Genomic DNA, 21,282 nt, shown 5'->3' on the forward strand with positions numbered 1-21,282 from the left:
CAGTACTTAGGCAATCTTCATTTTGTTTCATTTGCTGGTAGGGTTTCCTTAATGGATACCTTACTGTCCATGGTTTCCTTGGTACTGGTACTTCAATAGGTGCTGTTTTTCTAATAGGCACTGGGCAAAGCCCTACTGCAGCTCTCTGCTGGTTTATTTGCTTGTCATACATCACGTATCTCGGTGTGAAAGTTCCTGGAACTTCAAAATGGATGATTGGAGTGCAGGCTTTATTTGGGACCTCCTCTAAAGGTTCCTGTCTGTTCCTGTCTTCATTTTGCATTTATCCATCTAAACTCCATATCCCAATCACAAGGCCAAGCATTGCTGATCTTGCTTCAGCTCGGCCTCAATTTGAAAATAACCCCCATCACCAAGGGAAACGCTGTGGTGTTTTGGGAAGCATCCTGAACTAACCTGGATTGCCACTCACTGCATGCTGCTGCTATCCTGCTCTCCTGATGCCCTATCTTATCCGGTAACCAGAATTGCCAGTCCAGAAGAACTATCCTTTGGTGTTCAGTTCCTGCCCAGCTGACCCTGTCCCGCTGATTTTGTCCAGCTGTCCTGTGTTAGACCAGATCTGTGTGGTGATCCAGAGCGCTGACTGTCCAGAATCCAAATAAAAAGTGGACCGTGATTATCAATGGGAACCATAGAACCAAAGTATACCTTGTCTTGCCTTGTCCATAGTTCCACTCTCTAACCCATTCTATACTGATCCAGATAACATATAATATTGTCACAATCATTTGTGAAACCCTGCCCTTGATTCCTTGTTCTAGCGCTAACATCTTTAATAATGTTGTCTTTTAAAATCCTGAGCTATTAATCCTGTTTGGAGTGATCGGACTGGGTCCGCCAGGGCAGGGGTGAGGTGCTAGGGTTGAACTCGCGAGTCACCCCCGCAGCTTACTGTGTCTCAATTTGGTAGCCTAGCCTGAATGCCCTAGTGTAGAGTAAAACTGTACTTGTCAAAATTGATTTCTGTTCCTTTTTCACACCTTCATTTTGTCAAGAACGCACCTCACTAGATCTTGCATAACTCACTCAATTTTACAACTAGAGATTTACAATAATTCACCGGTTTTTATTAAAAACCGTTTTGGTAAATTCAGGCGGGATTTTCAAAAGTGTGTTCATTTTACAACGTTTCATTTTGATTATAAACTGTGTATCTTCCATTCAGTTTCGAATTGTATGCTTTTGCTCAGCAAAAATAGAGTGTCAGGAAAAGGCTGACTCTAGAAGAGAGTCAACAGAAGCTGGTGCAACAATTACATTTTAATAGAGCCTGCGCAGAACAGGTAGTTACCCTACAAAATCAGATAGAAACATTGGAAGAGGAAAATAATAGATTAAATATGAGAGACCTCCACTCTCAAGAGGAATTTGATCAGGAGCGCCAGAAATCCAAAACTATCAAAAAACAGAGAGATGACCTGGCGGAGCAGAGGGGCACCCTAAAGCAAGAGAAAGACGCCCTAAGCCCGGAAATAAGTGAGTTAAAAACCGAGTTACAGGAAAGTAAGTTGGCCCTCCAGGAACTAAATGAACTAAGAACAGAGCATGGGAAGCTACTGGAGCATGCCAGACGGGTAGTAGCTGCTCTGAAGGAGATCACCCAAGCCAAAAACACACAAACCCAGGAGATGAATCTCATGCAACAGAAAATGTTTCAGTATTCCCAAAACATGCAGGAAGCACAGAGAGACAATGAGGCCCCCCTGTGAACAAATTGATGGGCTCCACTAGCAAGTGGCAGAGCAAGAGAGGATCATTGAGACCAGTAAACCTTGATAAATGAACAAAAGGCTCAGATCTTTGCTTATTACCAAGAAATAGGGGCTGAAAAAGAAAAGCTAGCGATGTTGGAGAAAGAGGGTGCTAGACTAAATCCTAACTGGATGGACCCTAAACAGGTAGAGTGGAACAGGGCAACCCCTGATCATAGCATAAGGACCTCTGTACTCAGGGACTCAACCCCATTCAATACCATGAACACTGCCAACTTCATGTCTTCTGGCTCACATGAGCCGGGAGCCATGGGTCTGGCAGAATTGAATAGGTTTGATAAGATGGGACTGACAGATCAGTGCCTCCCAGAAATTGATAGACGGGCGTCTCTGTACAGATTAAAGCTAGCTTTTTGGGTACTATTTGGGTACAGATACCCAAATATTAGGGCTGATATCTCTGACAATGAAGACTCCAATGAGGGGAGGGCAGGGAATCAGATCCACTGAAATACGCTTTCCAAGGGACCAGTTGGTTAAAATTGGATTGGGAACTAAAGGAAATAAGGCCCAAAAAGAGCATCCTGAAGACCCCTACCCAGTTAGGGCAGTGGGGGGGATACTCCACCAACCCTGGGAGCAGGGAAGAGTCAGAATACTCTTCTGAGCACCACAGGAGTAGAGAAAATAGGCCCCAAAATTCTGCGAGCCCTTCTCAAGCTCGCAGAATACGGGAGTGCCTAGAGGATCAAGAAGGGACCCACAGTAGCAGCGCCTCTGAGTCTGAGGGCAAGTGGACTTGGGTGATTAAAACAAAGAAAGCAAACAAACTAAAGAGAGCTATGAACAAAAATCCCATTAGGCAGATTAAGACCATTAGGAGTGTCATAACTCCATATCATAAAAATGTCAAGTATTCTGTTTGGGAACACTTAGAACTATATGAGCAAATGATGGATACTTTTCATATGAAGGACAGCCAGAATTGCATAGAATATGTAAAACGGACCTTCTCCCCTGAATACTTCAGTTTCTTTGCGGGACTGGAGGACCAGAACCACTCCAGATTGTCCACCTACAGGGCGGCCATCTTCAAACATTTCTCTGCACACAGAAACCCTCAAGAGGCCTGCAAGGCAGCCTACAATCTGCAGTGCGGGGAGGATCAGGCCCCCCAAGAATGTGTGCAGGAGCTTAAACGTGCCTTTGCGCAGACCACCAGGAGGGTGCGCACAGATAGTCGGGAGTTCATCACCACCTTTTTTCATGCACTCCCAAAATATATAATGACCCAGCTGGTGAGGGACTTTCAGGAGAAAAGATCGCTGGACTGGGTCATAGAGCAGACAACCCGCATTTATGAGGTCCAAAAACCGGCAGATAACAAAAATCCAAACAAAAACCCCAAACCAGCCAATACCCCTGCTGCTGCTAAGGTGGTGGAGGTGAAGGTTGCACCCATTTTAGATCTGGAGAAGCGGGGTTCCCAAAAATATACCTGCACCAGCTCAACCCAATCAAAGACCCAGAAGGCTCTATGGCCAATCCCAGAAAGGTGGTAGTCAGGGAGGTAATCCCACAAATGGGAACCCTAAATCCCCTGATTATATCAGCCCTGATACAAGGGTAACAGACCAATCCTGGGGTATGTATGGACTCCCCTAGCCCAAGGGGGGATCAATCCATGTAGGTACCACCCCAAACCCCTAACTTGCAGGACAACCCTCCTTTCTTTCCCTGCTTTCAGGAGCCCAGACAGCCCAATCCGGAGAGGGGAAGCCAAGGGTGGAGAGTTAGCCAAATTCTCAATACCTAGGATACTATGGGAGAAGGAATAGTTACCCTTCCCGTGACTCACCTAGGGTTGACCAGAGACCCCCGTACCAGCCGGAACTGGCGTCCCAACTGGAGCGCCAGGTCCAGAACCTGTCCCAGGATCTGGGTCACATGTTGAGGGCTCAACAGAACCCTCAGATGAACATGACGGCTCAGACCTCCACAAACCAAGGGTCGGGTACTTCAGAACAATGACGAGGGGAGCACCCTGACAACTCACTGGTTCCAGAGTAGGAGGCACAGGGGAAGGGAGGTGTAAAGCCCTAGAGGAAGCTTCCTTCTTTACTCATGAAAAGCCCCTGGACACCCAGGAACTGGAATCAAAATCTCCTGCCCCCCGAAAACCTGCCACCCAAGGAGCAGAGGGCAGGTAGGAGAAATAAAGAACCCAAAAAGACCCATTTTGTGGAGGAGGTTAGTGTCCTCCAGTTCGAAGGGGAAGAAGCCTCAGAGGAGTCTGGGAAAAAGATCTTCTCCTTAAGGGATGGGGGATCTCCTCCCAAAGATAAATGGGTCCCAAGAGATCCAAATGAAGACTGGGTGAATGTGGGGAGTCAGAATCGACCATCCCAGAACCCCAGAACGAAGAAGACCTCATATTAAAAGGGGATTCCCCAGCTCCCCAAAACAATTCTGGTGACTGTCTCCAAAAAAAAGGGGGGGCAGCCCAGAATCAGAAAAGGGGGAGCCCGAGACTCTTCGAATCCCTGAGTGCAAAATTTTCCTTTCAGATTCCCAAACTACCCAACTCAATTCTGGGGACTGCATCCAAAAAGGGGGGGGCAGCCCAGAACCAGCAGAAGAGGATTCCCAAACTACCCAACTCCATTCTGGGGACCGCCTCCTAGAAGTGGGGGGGCAGCCGAGAACCAGCACAAGAGGAACCCCAAACCTCACCAACCACTTCTGTTGACTGCGTCCAAAAAGGGGGGGCAGCCCAGAATCAGACAAAGGGGAGACCGACGCACCCCAAATAGCGCTGTATGAACATTTTTGGTCAGATTCCCCAACTTCAACACAGAATTATGCCCAAAATATACCTGTGTCAGAGTCGAAAATAAGGAAATTGACCACCCAGCATGCCCAGAATGCCCATTACCTTTGCCCAATGGAGGAGAAGGAAAGTAGATTCTACGCCTCCATCCAAGTGCAGGGGCAATGTGCAATTCCAGCACTGTTGGACACTGGATCCCAAGCCACTCTTCTGTCAAAAAGGGCCTTTGAGCAGCTAAATTCAGGAAGGGGGAGGGATACCAGATCCCTCTCACCCCTTTTCCTGGACAACTCCAGAACTTCGACGGGAAGGAAATTCCTGTCAAGGGGTCTGCATAGCTGGAAATTAAAATAGGTTGACACGAGATGAAACACCCGGTCATCGTTGTGGATCCAGAGGGAACCCCCTGTCTGTTAGGGAATGGCATCCTCCGTAGGTTGTCTCCCCTAATAGACTGTGTGAATAAGGTACTCTGGACCCAGACTCACAGGCCAATCAAATTAAAACAGAGTGTCAACCATGTTAGTCTAAATGGCACATGCCACATGGTTGAACAAAGACCAAATCAAATTTAGTGTCATCTTCAGAATAATGAAATACATGACGTTACAATAATTGCTGTGGGACAACAAACTGGTGATGGGAACTCCTCTCCATTCCTGAAAATCAACCTTCCTTCCAGTCTCAAGTGCCATTCCACACTGGAAGGAAATACTTTGAAATTTTATACCAATTCACAATCTGAAAATCCCAATTCTATAGCCAAAATTGATGATAAACCAGCTCAAAGTTTAGCTGACATTCAGAAAATTAGGGAATAGTTATTCATCCCTATTCAATTAAATGAGGTGAAGGAATCTGTTCTCGCCCGAGTTGACTTGAGGAGCGAAAAAAGCTTCATCAGCGAAGTATTATTCAGGAAACTCCCAAAAGACCAGACCATGCCCGCTGTTGAGTCCGTTTATCAATGGGTATGGGACCTGGAAATTCCCTGTTCCAAACATCTTCTGCTTAGCAGTTGAATGATAAAAATGTCTAGAGGTGACAAAAGCATAGAACACAATTGTTGGGTCGTGCGAGGTGTTCCTTCCACCTTTTACATGGGCATTCACATCCTCAACCGACTCGAGATTAATTTGGATCCTAGTTATTGCCAGGCCTGGTCCCAACTGGAGAGGAAATCTCAGGGCCCTGGCAGTCCTAAAGAAAGCCTTCTGGTCAGCCCCAGTGCTACCGGAGGAAATTGAAGTTAAAAAATGGAGGAGAGGTCACCATCCCATGCCTAGCCTGAAGAATCTGCATCCCCAAAGACGAATTGACAGAAGAGAAATGGGTCCATATTAATCAACTAAAGAGCTATCACCTTAGGCACACTTTGCAACAAATTGAGGAGCCCAAAGAGAATCAAACAGAGGAGGCATCGGAAACATGAGACTGAGGAAAAGAAGAACCAGAAGGGAGCTGATAGGATTTATAGATATGATTATGTAACAGGGAGTATGCTCTTCTTATTAATTTGACCAGAAACAACAAGAGGAGCAGGACGCACCGTTCTCTGATGGAAGAGGGACTCATACGTGCCTAATCCTGTTGGAAGCCCATGGAGAAATCCCACTTGACTGACTCCTTGACTTGGAAGCCCAGGAGAAGTCAGGGGGGATGTGTGTTATGTATTGACCCACTCAACAGCATTGCCTCACATCACTAAGCTGCAGTTGCGTAAGAAACAGCAACCTGGACTTAAAACTGTGTTTTGGCAGCACCAAAAGATGACTGCACCATCCTGCCTAGTATACTTCAGGCAAGATGAACAAGGGGACACACTGAAAAAGTATGCCAGTATGTTCTGAGACAAATATATGGAATCAAGCGAACCTGCAGGACTGCATTGCTGCAAAAGCCAAACATTTCCCTTCCAAATGAAACCTTTTTTCCACCCTTTCAAAATGCTGTATTATGCTATTTCCATCTGCGCCTTCTGAGACCACTGTGATGGAAACGCCCCTGCCAGGCCCAGGATAATTCATTGTGCCTCAGAAAAACCGGGCATAATTCCTGAATGACAGGTCCTGTCAAAGTAGATTTAAGAGAAATCAACAAGCAACTTTCTTTTGACTCGCACCGGAACACACATTTATTTCTTGCCAAAATGAATCCAGGTGCAGCAGTTCAAAGAGACTTTTTACTCTGTGTGCCAGGTCAAGGATACATATATCTATACTTTAGATACAACTCCTCCTGCAAGGAAATGACTACAGCTGCAAAAACAGTGTGGGCAATCTGGGGATCTTCAAACTGAATTAAAGAAAGAAATGCTAGCAGTTTTTAACACAGGTGGAAAAATGGGCTGTGCTGACTGAAGAGAAAAAAATTACCTATTTAAAACACAATTGTTAATGAAAACCTATTTACTTAGCAATTTAAAACGATCATGTTAGTGGTTATAATACACACATAGGCTATATTCTTTCACAGGTTTGTTTAATTTAAGACCAAACGTAAGAAATTAAACAGTTTAAAACACATGGGATGGATTTGCAAATTCTCTGATAAACCAGTTATTCCAGTTGCCAGCCATGAAACTCCTCCAAGGAAGGGAGATACACCATAAATCCAGGACACGTAGGTGAAAAGTACCAGCTTGAAAAACCTTGTATGGGACAGGACAATGAAAGTTCACATGCTCGTCAGACATTCGTCTGTGCTCCAGACCAGGAGAATAGCAGTCCTGGGACACTCACCTGTTAAGTGTGAAGGGGCAATAAAACCTTCAATTAAGACTGGAAACCCCCTTGCCTTGAAGGAAATGACAACTGCTTGCAGTTGGTGGAAGAAAAAAAAATAACAGGATCTAGTAACAAATTGACTGCCTTTTGGTGCCAGAGACTATGTTATAAAGACACTTTAAAGACGTTTATTTCTGTAGCAAGAATTAGCAGAAATTTAAAAAACTTGCAATTTTAAATCTAATTTTGTGGGCTATCTTTTAAAACTTGGTAGAACTCATTGCAGCATGGGCAACAGAAGTTACAAAATATGACAGATTCCAAGGAAAGTATTAATGTGGCAAACATAACATTTTGTACATAAATCCCTGGGAACAATTCGCATTGGTGTATAGAATTGTGGAAGTTTAGGCCAAATCTTTAATGTGTAAAACCACCAAAATGTATCAGAAAGGCGAAACAAGGTCGCACAGACCTGAGGATTGGACTGAAATGTGATGCACATAATATGTAAACTGTGTGTATAGTTTGCCAACAGATTGCAAGTGAAGAAATGTATGTTTTTGGCAAAATTGGATTTTAAGTAAAGTAAATGTGGGAGTGTTGGGACTTTGTAAACCTCACCTCATAAACTTGACATCATCCCCTTAGAAATCCAACCAACTGAGAGCGAGGCGGAGACTAGCTCCCCTGCCCAATCCAAGTAGTTTAGGGGCGGGCGTAGTTAACCCTGCCTAGCCTCTTCCTTGATGATGTCATTTTGCATTATAAATAAGGGTCCCTAACACGACCCTGGACACACACTCTTCCTCATTTCCTGTGCTGAGTTCCTGTTCCTGTTTCATCTTTCAGAATCCAGACTCCAACAACAAGGCCAAGTATTTGCTGATCCTATTTCAGGGCCCATTGCAAACCCAAGCATTGCTGATCCTGCTCCAGCAAAGCCTGCCCTACAATATTAAAACACACTAATCTCCCAGTAACCAGGAGAAACTGTGGTACTTTGGCATCCTAATCCAGCTTGGTTGCCGTCACGTACTGCATGCTGCTGCTATCCTGCTACCCTGATGACCTATAGTATCCTGTTACCAGAATTGCCTGTCCAGAAGAACTATCCTTTGATATCCAGTCCCTGCCCAGCTGATCCTGTCCTGCTGATTTTGTCCGGCTGTCCTTTGTTAGACCAGAGCCGTGTGGTGACCAGAACCGCTGACTGTCCAAAATCCAAACTAAAAAGTGGACTGTGAGTATCAATAGGAACCAGAGAAAACCATAGTATACCTTGCATTGCCTTGTCCTTAGTTCCACTCTCTAAGTCATCCTATCTTTATCTTGATAACTTGTAATATTGTCAAAAATCATCCTAGAAACCCTGCCTTTGATTTCTTGTGCTAGCGCCAACATCTTTAATATTTTTGTCTCATGAAATCCTAAGCCCTTAGTCCTCTTTCGAGTGATCGGACTGGTTCCACAAGGGCGGGCGTGGAGGTGCTAGGTTTGAATTTGCGAGTCAACCCTGGAGCTTACTGTGTCTCAATCTGCAAGCCTAGCCTGAATACTCTAGTGTAGAGTAAAACTGTTCTTGTCAAAACTGATTTCTTTTCCTTTTTCGCACCTTCATTTTCTCAAAACACTTCTCACCAGATCTTGCATAACTCACTCAATTTACCAGCTAGAGACCTAATTTCACTTCCATATTGTACCTATGATCCATAGCTACACCCCAACACAAGAACTGTATCGATTTACAGTATTTCACCCATTTTGATTAAAAACTATTTTGGTAAATTCAGGCGGGAATTGCTGTTTTAAATTTTCCATTCAATTTCAAATTGTATGCTTTTGCTCAATCCATTGCTGGTGATTGCTAGTATCTTTCCAGTGTTGCTCCAGTAAAGAATTGTTTTTGTTTCAAGAGTTTTATACACATTGTTTCATTCATCCATTTCCGAGTGTCATTTTTAGCATTGCCAGGGTTTAAATCTGTTTTTCTCTCTTGTTTGGGGAAGGAAGGCCGGATTTCAAATCTGTTTTCCATTTGTCATTCCTGATTGTCTTCTGCTTCTGTTTATCCACTTAGAATTGATTATTTGTGGGTTGAGGAAACATTGCAGGGGGAAATTCTAACTCAAGGTATCTTACCTAAATTCACAAAGTGCTCCTATTCCCTGGTGTTTTATAGTCGTGTTTATAGAAGGTTAAACTAAGTGCATTTATTACATTCCTATTGTTCTTATCACCCCATTGGTGATTGCTGCCCCATATTAAAAATTGTATGATTTCTTTTGAATTTTAAAATAAATAAATAAATATTACATTTTATCAGCCAGCCTACTTCATGGTCCATTGTGATCCGGGCTGTTTGAAAAGAGGGTGTGATATGAGTGGTGTATCATCTCAATAATGAATCTAGCATAAAACCTAAGCATTTCAATTGCACACTGCATACTGGGCCGAGACTAAGGTGTGCGTCGCCTGATTGAAATCCTTAACAGAAGCAATAGCATTAACTTGTTTAGTCAGCAAGAGGGTGGCATCGAGGTACACTCCTAAGGTTTTCACAGATGCTGAGACAGGGAGTTTGATGCCGTCAATCAGGAACGATGAATAAGAGGGGGGCCAGTTTTTCAGCTTTGCCGGAGACCCCACTACCAATATTACCATCATGTCATTGTTTAGGCACAGGCTGTTCATAGCAATCCAGGTATGCATGGTGAGGTGGATTTCATTGATCATGGTGGTGCCTTTCTCATCTAACCCTGATAGGGGGGAGGTTTTGTGTGTCATTGGCATAGTTGCCGTAGACTATGCTGAGGTCATCCAAAAGGTCGAAGAGGGGTTTGGTGAAAATGTTGTAGAGGGTAGGGGAAACACATGAACCTTGCAGGATGCCACAGGGTATGGGTTCGGGTGGGTGTTTGCCAGGTCCGAGAAGACTCTTATGGATCTACCTTCTAGGAACGATGCAAAACAGGTCACAGCTCCCTCTGAGAAATTAGCTGCTGTTGTGAGGGGATGACACAGAGTTATGTGGTCAACCAAGGCAAAGGCAGCTGATAAGTCAAGGAAAAGGAGTAGGGCTGTCTTGCCTTTGTCTCTGAAATTATCCAGTTGATTTTTCAAGTCTAATAGTGCAGTTTCGGTTCCATGACCAGGTCGGAATCCTGATTGGCATTTCCCTAAAATTTGGTTTGATTCAAGGAAGGGTTGTATTTGGTTGTAGGCTGCCCTGTCCAAGATCTTTAACAGGTACTATGGTGATCAGGAAGTAGTTGTTGGGAGCAACAGGATCTAAGTTGGGTTTTATGAGTAGTGGGAGGTCCCAAGGTTCTTTCAGGCTAGTAGGAATGCAATTGGCTGAGAAGGAGGCATTGATGAAACCGGTGATGGAGTGGGCTAGGGTGTCCAATCAGTCTTTAATAGGTGCTGGGCAGATACCACCTTTGAATCTTGAAGGTTTCAGCTTGTGAATAATTAAATCTCTCTGAAGTGGAATGATGTGGTAGCCCGACTAGTGGAGGGTAGGTGCCTTGGCTTTGAAGAGATTTTGTTTCAAAAGGATTTTCTCTTGTAGTAGATGTACTTTGGCTTTCATAGCCGATTGGATGCTGCAGCACCAAAATACATCTTTCTTGATAGAGGAAGGTGGGGCAGCTGGGGTTTCCAGTTCTCTAAGAATGCAGAATATTTACTGGGCATTGGAGGTGGCATTTGTGATTCTGGTGTTGTAAACTGATGATTTAGCTGCAATAATGGCAAATTTGTATTTTTTTTCAATCTTGTAGAAAGCCAATCTATTGGTTTGATCTGGTGCTTTTTTCCAAGCGGCTTCTGCTTGTCGTTTGTTAGTGCATAGGGCCTGGAGGTCAGGGGAGAACCATGCGCTGATATGGGCGATGGTTTTGGCTTTCTGCAAGGTCAGTGTGGCTACGGCATTCAGTGCTTTGGTCATGGTGTCAGAGTAGAGGTCTTCTAGTATGTTGGGGTCTGAGGAAGGGATATAATCCAGGCAGATGGGGGTGAAGTAAGGGGAGAGGGTCTCCCTGGTTATCACTGGGGCACTGCACTTCCACATGGGTGGAAGGGGCCAGGATGGGGCTGGGAGGTCTTGGATGGTGGGAAGGTGAAAGAGAGGATGTGGTGATCCGACCAGGGGAATGGGGTGTTGGCAGAGATGTGGACCTTGGTATTAAGGTTGGCTACCGAATCCAGAGTTCTTCCTTTTGTTGTGTGTAGGGGCTCTAACACAGTGTATGAAACCCAGGTCAGTGAGCGTATTAGCGAGGGAGGTGGCATGGCATGATGGTCGGTGGGGTCATTAAGTCCAAGGTTGAAGTCCCCTCATATGATTGATCTGGAGGTGGGCATAATGCTACTTCCTATAGATAGTAGGAGGTCTTCTTCCAACGTTCTAATGGGGCCAGGTGGCCAGTAGATAATGTAGATGTTCACAGATTCAGTTGGTGATTAGGTGATTTTTGTTGACAGTATCTCATAGTTATTCACCCTGGGGGTTGTGATGGGTTTTATAGGAATGGTGACTCTAAGGATAAGGGTAACTCCTCCTCCTCAGACCTATCACTTCTCAGAATAGTGAAGCCTTTAGGGATAGCTAGTGCCCGGGCTGGGCTGGAGGTCTAATGTATCCAGGTTTCTGTTATGGCTAGTAGGGCCAAATGTTGTGCAGTGATTAGATCATTGATTTCAAGGGTGTGTGTGGTGATGGATCTAGCATTGAAGAGGGCTGCTTTAAGGGGGGATATCAGTTACCAGCTGGGTGATGCAGAGTGGGCTTGCAAGGGCTATTTTTGGATGGTTGTCATGCTTCTTGGGCTGTATCCCGGGGGACTGATAGTTTTCCTGAAGTGCACTCAATAATGAGTGGAATTGGTTGGGATACAGAGGGATTATCTCAGTATATAGACAATGCTATCAGACAGGAAGTGATGATTCTACCCTCATATATCAGGGACACCACAAAGGTACTGCAAATTCTACAGGATGTAGAGTGGCAAAAAGAGTTTTATATAGGCAATCTCAATGCTAAAGCCTTATATCCTTCAATCGACCATCTACTAGCTATTGAATCTATTGAATATACATTTAGGCATCATTCGGCATCTAATTACATTCACATTGAAATGGAACGCTTCATGAGGACTCCCAACAAGGTGTTTTGCATTGCGCTACATGAGGGAACTGATATCCACGTGGCTCTGGTGACATTTCTAATGGCATATGGAACAACCCCTCAATCACCTACAAGAGCGTCATGGGCAGAGGCACTCATGGGGTGAAAGGTATGATCAGCTATTCCCAAGCACAGCTCCAGATGCACCCCTCTGATGGACACAGAAAAGATTCACAATGTGCAAAATGTGAGCAATGGAAGAGAGATTGTGTGAAGGAGGTTGGTAATGTCACCTATTCAGGTCGAAGACACAGTGTTGCTCAGGAACCGTCTGCCACGCACAAGTTGTGTCTACCATACAAGGTCTCCCCATTGACAGTGATGCACAGAAAAGGATTAATGTCACCAGCAGCAGAGGCATGGAGAGCGTCACAAGAAACTGAGCTGGTTCCGGGGGATTAGCCTGCGTGGAGGTGCTACACCGGGCCAGAAAGACACTGACAGGAGCAAAGAGAAGAAGGGGAAGACCTGGCACAGTCATGCAGCAAGAGTCCCGAGGCACAAGAGGGGGAGGAGCAGCAGAAGAGTCCATCCAGAGATCGACGTTACCCAGTAAGAACGGCAATGAGGTTACTGGCAAGATTCAAGACTATGTAGTTGAATGAACAGTCACATGCCAGTATCCTTCACAATGCTAAAGTTAATGTTGATGTTGATTTGTTGTGTTATGGGATGTGTATGACATGAGCACCATACCAGTGGTGGTGCGTGCTGTGTCACGGAGGCAATAAAGATGACGGCCGGGCATGGCCAGTCAGTTGATCAACTACCATCATTGTAGGCGTGTATTATCCTGCGGCCCCGCGCTTGCGCATCTAACAACCAATGCTTCCCCGTTTAAGGATCATGGATTACAATGCTGCCCCACTGAACACTTGAAAGTCAAGGCGTTCACGTGTCCCCTACCGGCTTCAGTCCTTGCTTTCAGTGCCAGTTGGCATCAAGTGTGAGGCAAAGGTCTAGCAGTGTATTGTTGAGACAAGCCCTTAAATTCTCCCCAAGAGCAACCATGTATAACGTTCTCTTCATGGAACGACCTCGCCCTATCAAATATTTCAAGGCTACACATTAATAACTGTGGTTTAGGGCTTCATACGCACACACACATCAGATAACGCACCATCCGAATTTAAGAACAGTTCGGTGCAGTTTAGCACAAAGAATTCCAGTGCATGCATCAAATAACCACTTTACTGAATTGATCGTTCACGCACATGCCTGATTTTACAATAACGCGCACACCAGCGGTCTTTGTTTTCATTTTTTGCTAGCAAGACGGGAACGCAAGGAGTCCATATCGTTTGCAAGGAATGGCAAGCATTTTAATTAACCTTATCAGTCTGTAAAAAGAACATTGTTTTTGCGGAGCCCGTGAAAGCCGAGTTCGCTGCCCACTTTCATGTAGTTAAGTGAGTATAAGCATTAGGAAAAGCGAGCAGATAATCGACCCCTCTTAGTGATGGCACTTAAACGCTGATTTTCATCACCTGCGGAAGGCGGGCCTCGCGACAACAAAGGATAATGAGCCCGTTGACGGATCTCCACGCTGTCTCTCTGTGTGGCATCCATTTTCTACCTGTCAGCAGGCTACTGTTTTATAAGCAAGGCAGGCCGACATCTTGTGGAGTTTTACATGAAAGAGACTATTTCATCTGCCAAAACTGACTTTTGAGACATTTTTTCAAACGTGTATTTGCTTTGTTTATCAAAGTTTGGTTGAACGTACAGGGTGGTGGATACATGAAATTGAATCATAACATTTCGACTTCACAGCGTTCCAGCAAAGTTTTTAAAACCTAAAAAAAACCAAATCTTGTAGAGACGCCAACTTTCCTTTATGCTGCTTCCTTTCAAAACAACAATTCCTTCTTCAGGTAGTCAATGAATATTTCCAAATTGTTGTTAATGCTGTATTAAATCCGAATACAAGACAATGTTTTTTTTTTTATAGCAATGGCATAAGTTACTCGATTTCACATTTCAAGGTGTGTATATTATTTTGCCAACCTTATAATTGCATACATAATATACTGAATCTCCAGACATCCACTTATGTTGATGCCTGTGACGAAATGACTGGTCTGCAGAGTGCAGGGATTAGTAGTGGCTAAAACTCCTACTTAGCTCCACACCACTACTAAACCAGCAGTGATCCCCATCATAAAGGTGAAAAAGACATAGGCTGAACGCTTCATTCAGCTCTTTTGGAAAGGTGGGCCGAGCGCAGGCTATACTCTTCAGAAGGGGTGAGAGCTATGTAAGACTAACACAAATAGGACGTTGATACCAAAATAAAAGAATGGCCAAGCAAGGTTCTCTAAAAATGGAATCTTTAATTAAACTAACAAAATGCCACACACTGCTGGCTCACCCCAGTAAGGAAAACACTGAGAAAGCAGACTTTAAAATAAAGGACATACTGAGTTGGAAGACACTAGCATTGAGGCAAAGATTTCAGCAGAAAAAAAAGTCAAGTTCATGAAGAGGTGGACCAGGTTTACAGAATCACTTCAAATACCTTCTCTCATTGTCTTTGGGGCTAGCACAGGGGCAACGCGCTGGTCTTGGAAGAAAGACCACGCATAGCAACAGAGGTTTGAATCCAGGATCTGCGCTTCAAAAACAAACTCAGGAATGGTATTAGGCGCATTATAAAAAAACATTTAAATAAATAAATAAAAATGTTAACCCAGGCTTTTTTCCATTGTACCAGGAGTGAGGGCAGGGTCAAGTTGAGGAGCAGTGACAATGGGTTCCAACAACGCAGTGTACTTTAGCAGCGGCAATGACTTGCAGGTCAAAGGTAATGTGGGCAGTAGGTGATGCTGGGTCAGCATTTGTGACCTCAGGTACACAGTACCTGAGACAGGTCTTTGGTGGGGAGCGGGCCCGGCTGCTCAACAAATCATCTGAATACTGCAGTAGCAACAGATTGGCACTTGAAAAAGCTGGGTACGGGTCAGCAGTGTCGAGCTGGGGATGCTAGAATATTCAGTGGGTCTCAGATGCAGAGACAGCAAAGCTTTGGCATTGGTGGCGAGTGGAACTTGGAGAGGCAGAGGTGGTTGTAAGTTGAGGGTGAGAATGACTCCTGTGATTCCCAAGAAGCAGCTTGGACAGTGTCAAAGGGTCCCAAACTCGTATAGAGGCAATTCAGAGATGCAGGAAGTGCCAGGGGCTGTTTTCTTGATTTTGTAGTTGGTGGCAAACCCTGTCTTTCATGGGTTTTGTCACCTCAAATGGCAGAGTCGTGGTGGCCAGTGCCTCATTTGCACGAGGCATTGTCCCCACAGGGGTTTCAGTCAGCATGTACCCTTGGGAAGGGTAGGGAGATGAGATTTCCTATACCTTGGAGTCTTCGGTCTTCATCGCTTTGGCAGAACACTTTAGAATAGACTATATCCCCCAAAGTGTTCCAGGTGAATATGTCTTATCTTGAAGTCCAGAGATTAATCAGGAGTGTGTCCCTTATGCAAGCAAAATTCTACAGCTGATCGGTCCACAGCAAGCCTGTTATAAAGAACCTGATTCTGGCTGCTGTAGCAAGTGCCCTTTTCCTCAGTACCTCATAGCCAGAATGCCTTGTCTGCAGGAAGTGGGGATAGGCAAGGAATCTTGGAGAGACAGAGAAAAATCCAACATGGTAGAACTCCTCTCAGAACTACACCTCTCCCCCAGGCTCCTCTAGCCTCATTCCCTGCCCCTATCTGTAAAAGTATTCTAGTAATCAGTAGCTTTTGTCACATCAGCAATGTCTTAGAAGCACCGATTGCCAGGGAACCTGTTTCCTGGAGAATGGTGTCAACCCTTCTCGGAATCAAAGAAGAGCTTCCTACGAAGGAACCCACTTGGTTGTTAGGGGTACAACCGGGTCAGACAGCTAATACACACGCAGCCCTTTCTGACCAAGCTGACATCAATATGACATCCAAATGCTTGTGGCTTTTTAATTGTGTTATCGCAGTAGCCATCATCTAAAACCATAAATAGCTTATATTTAAATATTAATCCACTATTACCAGGCTGACTAAGGGCACACAATTATAATATTTGGACTCTGAGGGGCTTGCGGTCAATAAGCCCCTTCTGACCGTTAGAAGGATTGTTAGTAGAGAGCCAAAGCTAGGTATATAGCACACTGCACTTTTTGGTATGGAGCATTTATAAAGGAGAGCTTAATTAGCAAAGCTCACTTCCAAAGACAGAATTAACAGCATCATTGTATTGCTAAAAAATGAAAAAATCTAAGGTTTCTACGCCCTTGCAGGTGAAATTCCATAACAATGCCACAACCCTGATGCTTAGAAATCCTTAGACAGGCATAGAATAATACCAAATAGCAAAAGCAACCCTGATAAAAGATAGACAGAAATCTTTCAGGAGATAAACATTCAAACAGAATGATTCTTACATTTCCTGGAAATAAAATAAACCCAAAAGGATAAACTGCATTAAAAATGTGGTAAAATGTGGTAAATAACAATGCAAGGGACATACTTGAGGCTAAATCCCAATATAAAGAATTACTGAAGGTAAAGCAGAAAGATTTTGATGGCAATCTCTGGGAAATGCTGCTCTCAGCTATATAGGAGAACTTTTAAGCTCGGTTCTGTAGGATATTCGGTAAAAGTCAAAATGTGGATTCAGTTACCATCCAAGGTAATATCCAGGGATCAAAATAGTTCAATTATTTTGGTGTAATATATGTAGAAACTAGGTTTTTTGGTGAGTAGCTGCCTCTAGCGCAGAGTCCTGGGGGAACATCGTCTCTGACCCTTTTATTTACTAGCAAAGAGGCTGCTCTGACAATTAAATGTACAACATAATAAGGCCCGTGGTCCAGATGTTATGTTATGTTATGTTATGTTATGTTATGTTATGTTGAGGGCAGTCACCAGGCGCTCTAGAACTCTGCTTGTCTTATTCAAGTCTGAACTCAGGATTTGGGTACGTTTTTTAGTGAGGCTGTTGAATTCAATCACAGCAAGCAAAGTAGTTCCAAAATCATGGACAAAAGAATAAATCATTCTGAACTATAAGAAGGGTGAGAGGGAAGATCCATCCAATTATCATCCAATCTCCTTGGCAGACTCTGGTAACACAGTCTTTGCAAGGGCTGTGTTGGCCCACTTGAAGAACTGGTCACAAGAGAGTGGGTTGATACGTCATTTGCAGGCTGGTTTTCAGGTGGTTATAAGCACCATGGATCAGTGCCTGTGAATCCAGCTCCTGGCAAACAAATATGTGCACCTAAAAGCACTGAACCTCTACACTATATTTCTGGATTTGCAGAGTGCATCCGATATTATCTTGTGAACAATTCTCTGGAACACTTTACTATCATTAGGCATATCCCATGCGTTATTGTAATCATTGCTGCTGCTATGCACAAATAATGAGACGAGGAGTGAGGAGGAATCTGTGGAGAGGTCTCACAATCCTTCTCGATCAAAAAAGGCGTCACCATGGTTGTGTACTGGCGCTGCAATTATTTTGTATTTAAAAAAAAGATATTTGTGTAATTGGTTTTAAATATTCATTATACAAATCATGAATCACAATATTACATAAAGGTTTCATTACATAAACACAAGTTATCACGCAAATATACATATAAAATACACCAAATTTAAAATACAAATGCTATTATTATTATTATTATTATTATTATTACAATTTTATAAAGCACCACATACCCATAAGCCTCAGGGCACACAGAAACACAGAAGACAGGTACAAAACAAGACAAATGTCAGAGCCAGAGATAAGTGGAAGAAGCAAGACTGTAGCCCCTTAACCTGGAGTAAGATCAAAGAGGTAGTGGTTCATCAGCTTTTTAAAGAGACTGATCGAGCCGGCAGATCTAAAAGACACTTTAAGCGCATTCTAGGCAAGAGGGATCTGAATGTCAAAAATTGCGCCGCCAAACCTGACAAGCTTGTACTTTGGTTGAACCATTTTGAGGTCATCCTGCGCAGGCGGCGGCCTGGTTTGTTTACTTTTGTCCGGTCCTTTAGATATTGTGGTGCCGTGTCATTCTAGCACTTATAGGAAGGTGTCTGCATTTTATGGGTGATCCTATGTCTAATAAAAAAACAATGTAGTTCCTTTCTAGCATCGGATACATGATTCCATCTTGAGAGGCAGTGAATGGCGTGAACTGTGCCGTTTTGGAGACCTGGAGAGAATGCAGGATGGTTTGTGTGCTTACAGCCAGCAAACTGTTGCAGTACTCTAGGATAAAAGGGCGAATGTGGTGTAGACGCTTTGTTGTTAATGCGCATGAAGAGCTGGAGTGCTAGACGTTGGACTTCATGGTAAGGTCGGCGTCTAGGAAAACACTGAGGGTCTTCATGCTATTGGATACACTGATATAGTTGCCAGCACAGGTTTGGGCAGTGGGGTGGAGCTTGCACCACCAACTGCCACGCTGGCAGTACAAGGCCCAAGAAAAGAGGCAATACATTGAGCCACCGAATCCGAGCAGTGTGCCTGGTCCCTTAGTCTGATTACCAAGAGGGAGTGATCAACCAAATCGAAGATCACAGAGAAATCTAAGAGCATTAGCAGGACAGGGTCTCCTCGACCCACTATGCTGGCCAATGTGTATTTAAATCCAGTATAGTGGTTTCTGTCCAATGCTTAGCTCTGAAGCCTGACTGGAGTACCCCCAAAATGGTATGTTCTTCAATGAAGTCCTCAAGTTGTAAGTAGGCTACCTTATCCATTATTTTAAGAAAGAAGGGGATGTTCATGATAGGGCAATAGGTTTTGGCCACTGCTGAATCCAAATTGCTTTTCTTGAGCAGTGCTGTGATCCAGGCCTCTTTCAGGGAAACTGGGACCAGGCCTTTGCTAAAGGAGAGGTGGATAAGTCTCGTTTACAGCAGACCAATGACTCAAGGGAGCCTTTGAGGATGTTGGGGTGGGCACCTGTCTCCCAAGCAGTATGTTGGTTTTGTATCCTCAATGATCTTGAGGATTTTGACCTCGGAGCAAGGCGTAAAGCTGAAGGTGTCATTATTAATTTGAAGGGAGTTGGCATCTGGAGGTGGCGCAGGAGTTACTCTGCGCCCGACCGTACACTCCTGTAGGTCCTTGATCGTCTGTAGATGACCCAGAATTTTAGAAGAAAATGTGTTGTGGATTGTCTGGCACCATGCAGAGTCTTTGGAATGATCATGATTTGTAACTGATTTATCCTCAAATTCATTGAGGATTTTGAAAAGTTTGCTGGAACTCGAGCAAGCATTTCATATTTTGTTATTGAGGTAGGCGGATTTAGCTTCTATGATGGCTATTTTGAAATCTTTTACTGCCTGTTTGTAGGTGCTCAAGGATTGAGTACTGGAGTTCCAACGTCAGACTCTTTTGAGTACTCTTTTATTGCGTTGAAGTAGGATAATGTTGTCATTATACCATACATTTTTTTGAGTTTCAGTTCTATTCTTTTTGACTTTCATAGATGCAAGATATTCTGTGACAGAATCAATAGTGGTCCTGAGATGGACTACCAAGTCAGAGGAATTGGTAAGATTGTCAATGGGCTCTAGCCTGGCCACAAGCAGTGCAGATAGTTTAGCTGATGTGGCATTCTTAAAATTCCTCAATTTCTTTTCGATTCTGGGCAAAGAGTCCATTCTGAGGGGTGCTGTTGGAAGCTAACCCCGTACGTCCACCATATAGCGATGGGACCATGAACAGGGACTCACATCAGAGAGGAGCAAAGAATGTGTAATGACCCAAACCAAGGTCTTTCCCCTGATATGAGAGAGGCCTTTAACCCACTGTACGTATCTCATGGCTTGCAAAGACTTGGTTAGGGAGGAGGCTTGCCTATTGAGTGGGTCTTCAGACCATAAATTCAGACCTCCAAGAATGATGAGGGGGTCTTGACCTTGGTTGTAAGGTTGAGAAGTCCAAGGAATTGTTCTTCAAAATATGGCATGTCCCTAGGAGGTCTGTAAATGACCAGGATACTGAAGGAAACATGATGTTTGATTTTTATTTTTGCGAGCAGTGTTTCGCAAATCATCATGGCTTGGATGGGTGACCAGATGACAGTCAAAATGTTTTTTTAAACATGAGGGCCACTCCCCCACCCCTCTGGCCTACACAATCTATGCTCAAAATCAGATATTCAGATGGGATGGAAAGTGTGGTGTCAGTGGATTTGTGAGTGCCATCAGATCGGGGGCAGATTCAGACAGGTGGGCAGCAATTTCCACTCCATGTTTTAGAACAGAGCAAATGTTTAAGAGGGAGCTGGACATTAGAGAACCTGGGTGGTAATTTTTCCTTCCCCATTAGAACCCACCACTGTATGAGATACAGCCATGTGTCTGCTGACATGAGATGTGTGCACTGTGCTTGCGGGTGACTGTGTGACAACCATAGGAACCCCACATTCACTGTTGTGTGATGCGGCTTCCCAAGATATTGTGAGGTTGGTGTGTGAGTCTTCTACATATACCACCTGAGCGGTACTTTGATTTTCACTTTAGGGTTAAGCAGGGTTTCAAAGTCAACATGGTAACATGATGGCGTAAAGGTGACAGTCATGGGAGTTTCGGACAAAAGCGAGTGGCAGGGTACACAGGGAGTAAGGTAACACTGCAAGATGCTCTCTTTTTTGGTCTGCTATGGGGAAAGTGTATGTTCTGGAATGCACGTTGAGTTATTATGCAGCTCTTCTATGCTCTCAATAATTGCAGACATTTTAGAAAAGGCTAATAGAGACATGCACAGTACCTTCAGAGCTAAGGCATTTGAACAGAAACAGGCAAACAGCGCACACCT

Source organism: Ambystoma mexicanum, chromosome 2p (assembly GCF_040938575.1).
Source record: "Ambystoma mexicanum isolate Mex_15411 chromosome 2p, UKY_AmexF1_1, whole genome shotgun sequence".
Taxonomy (NCBI): domain Eukaryota; kingdom Metazoa; phylum Chordata; class Amphibia; order Caudata; family Ambystomatidae; genus Ambystoma; species Ambystoma mexicanum.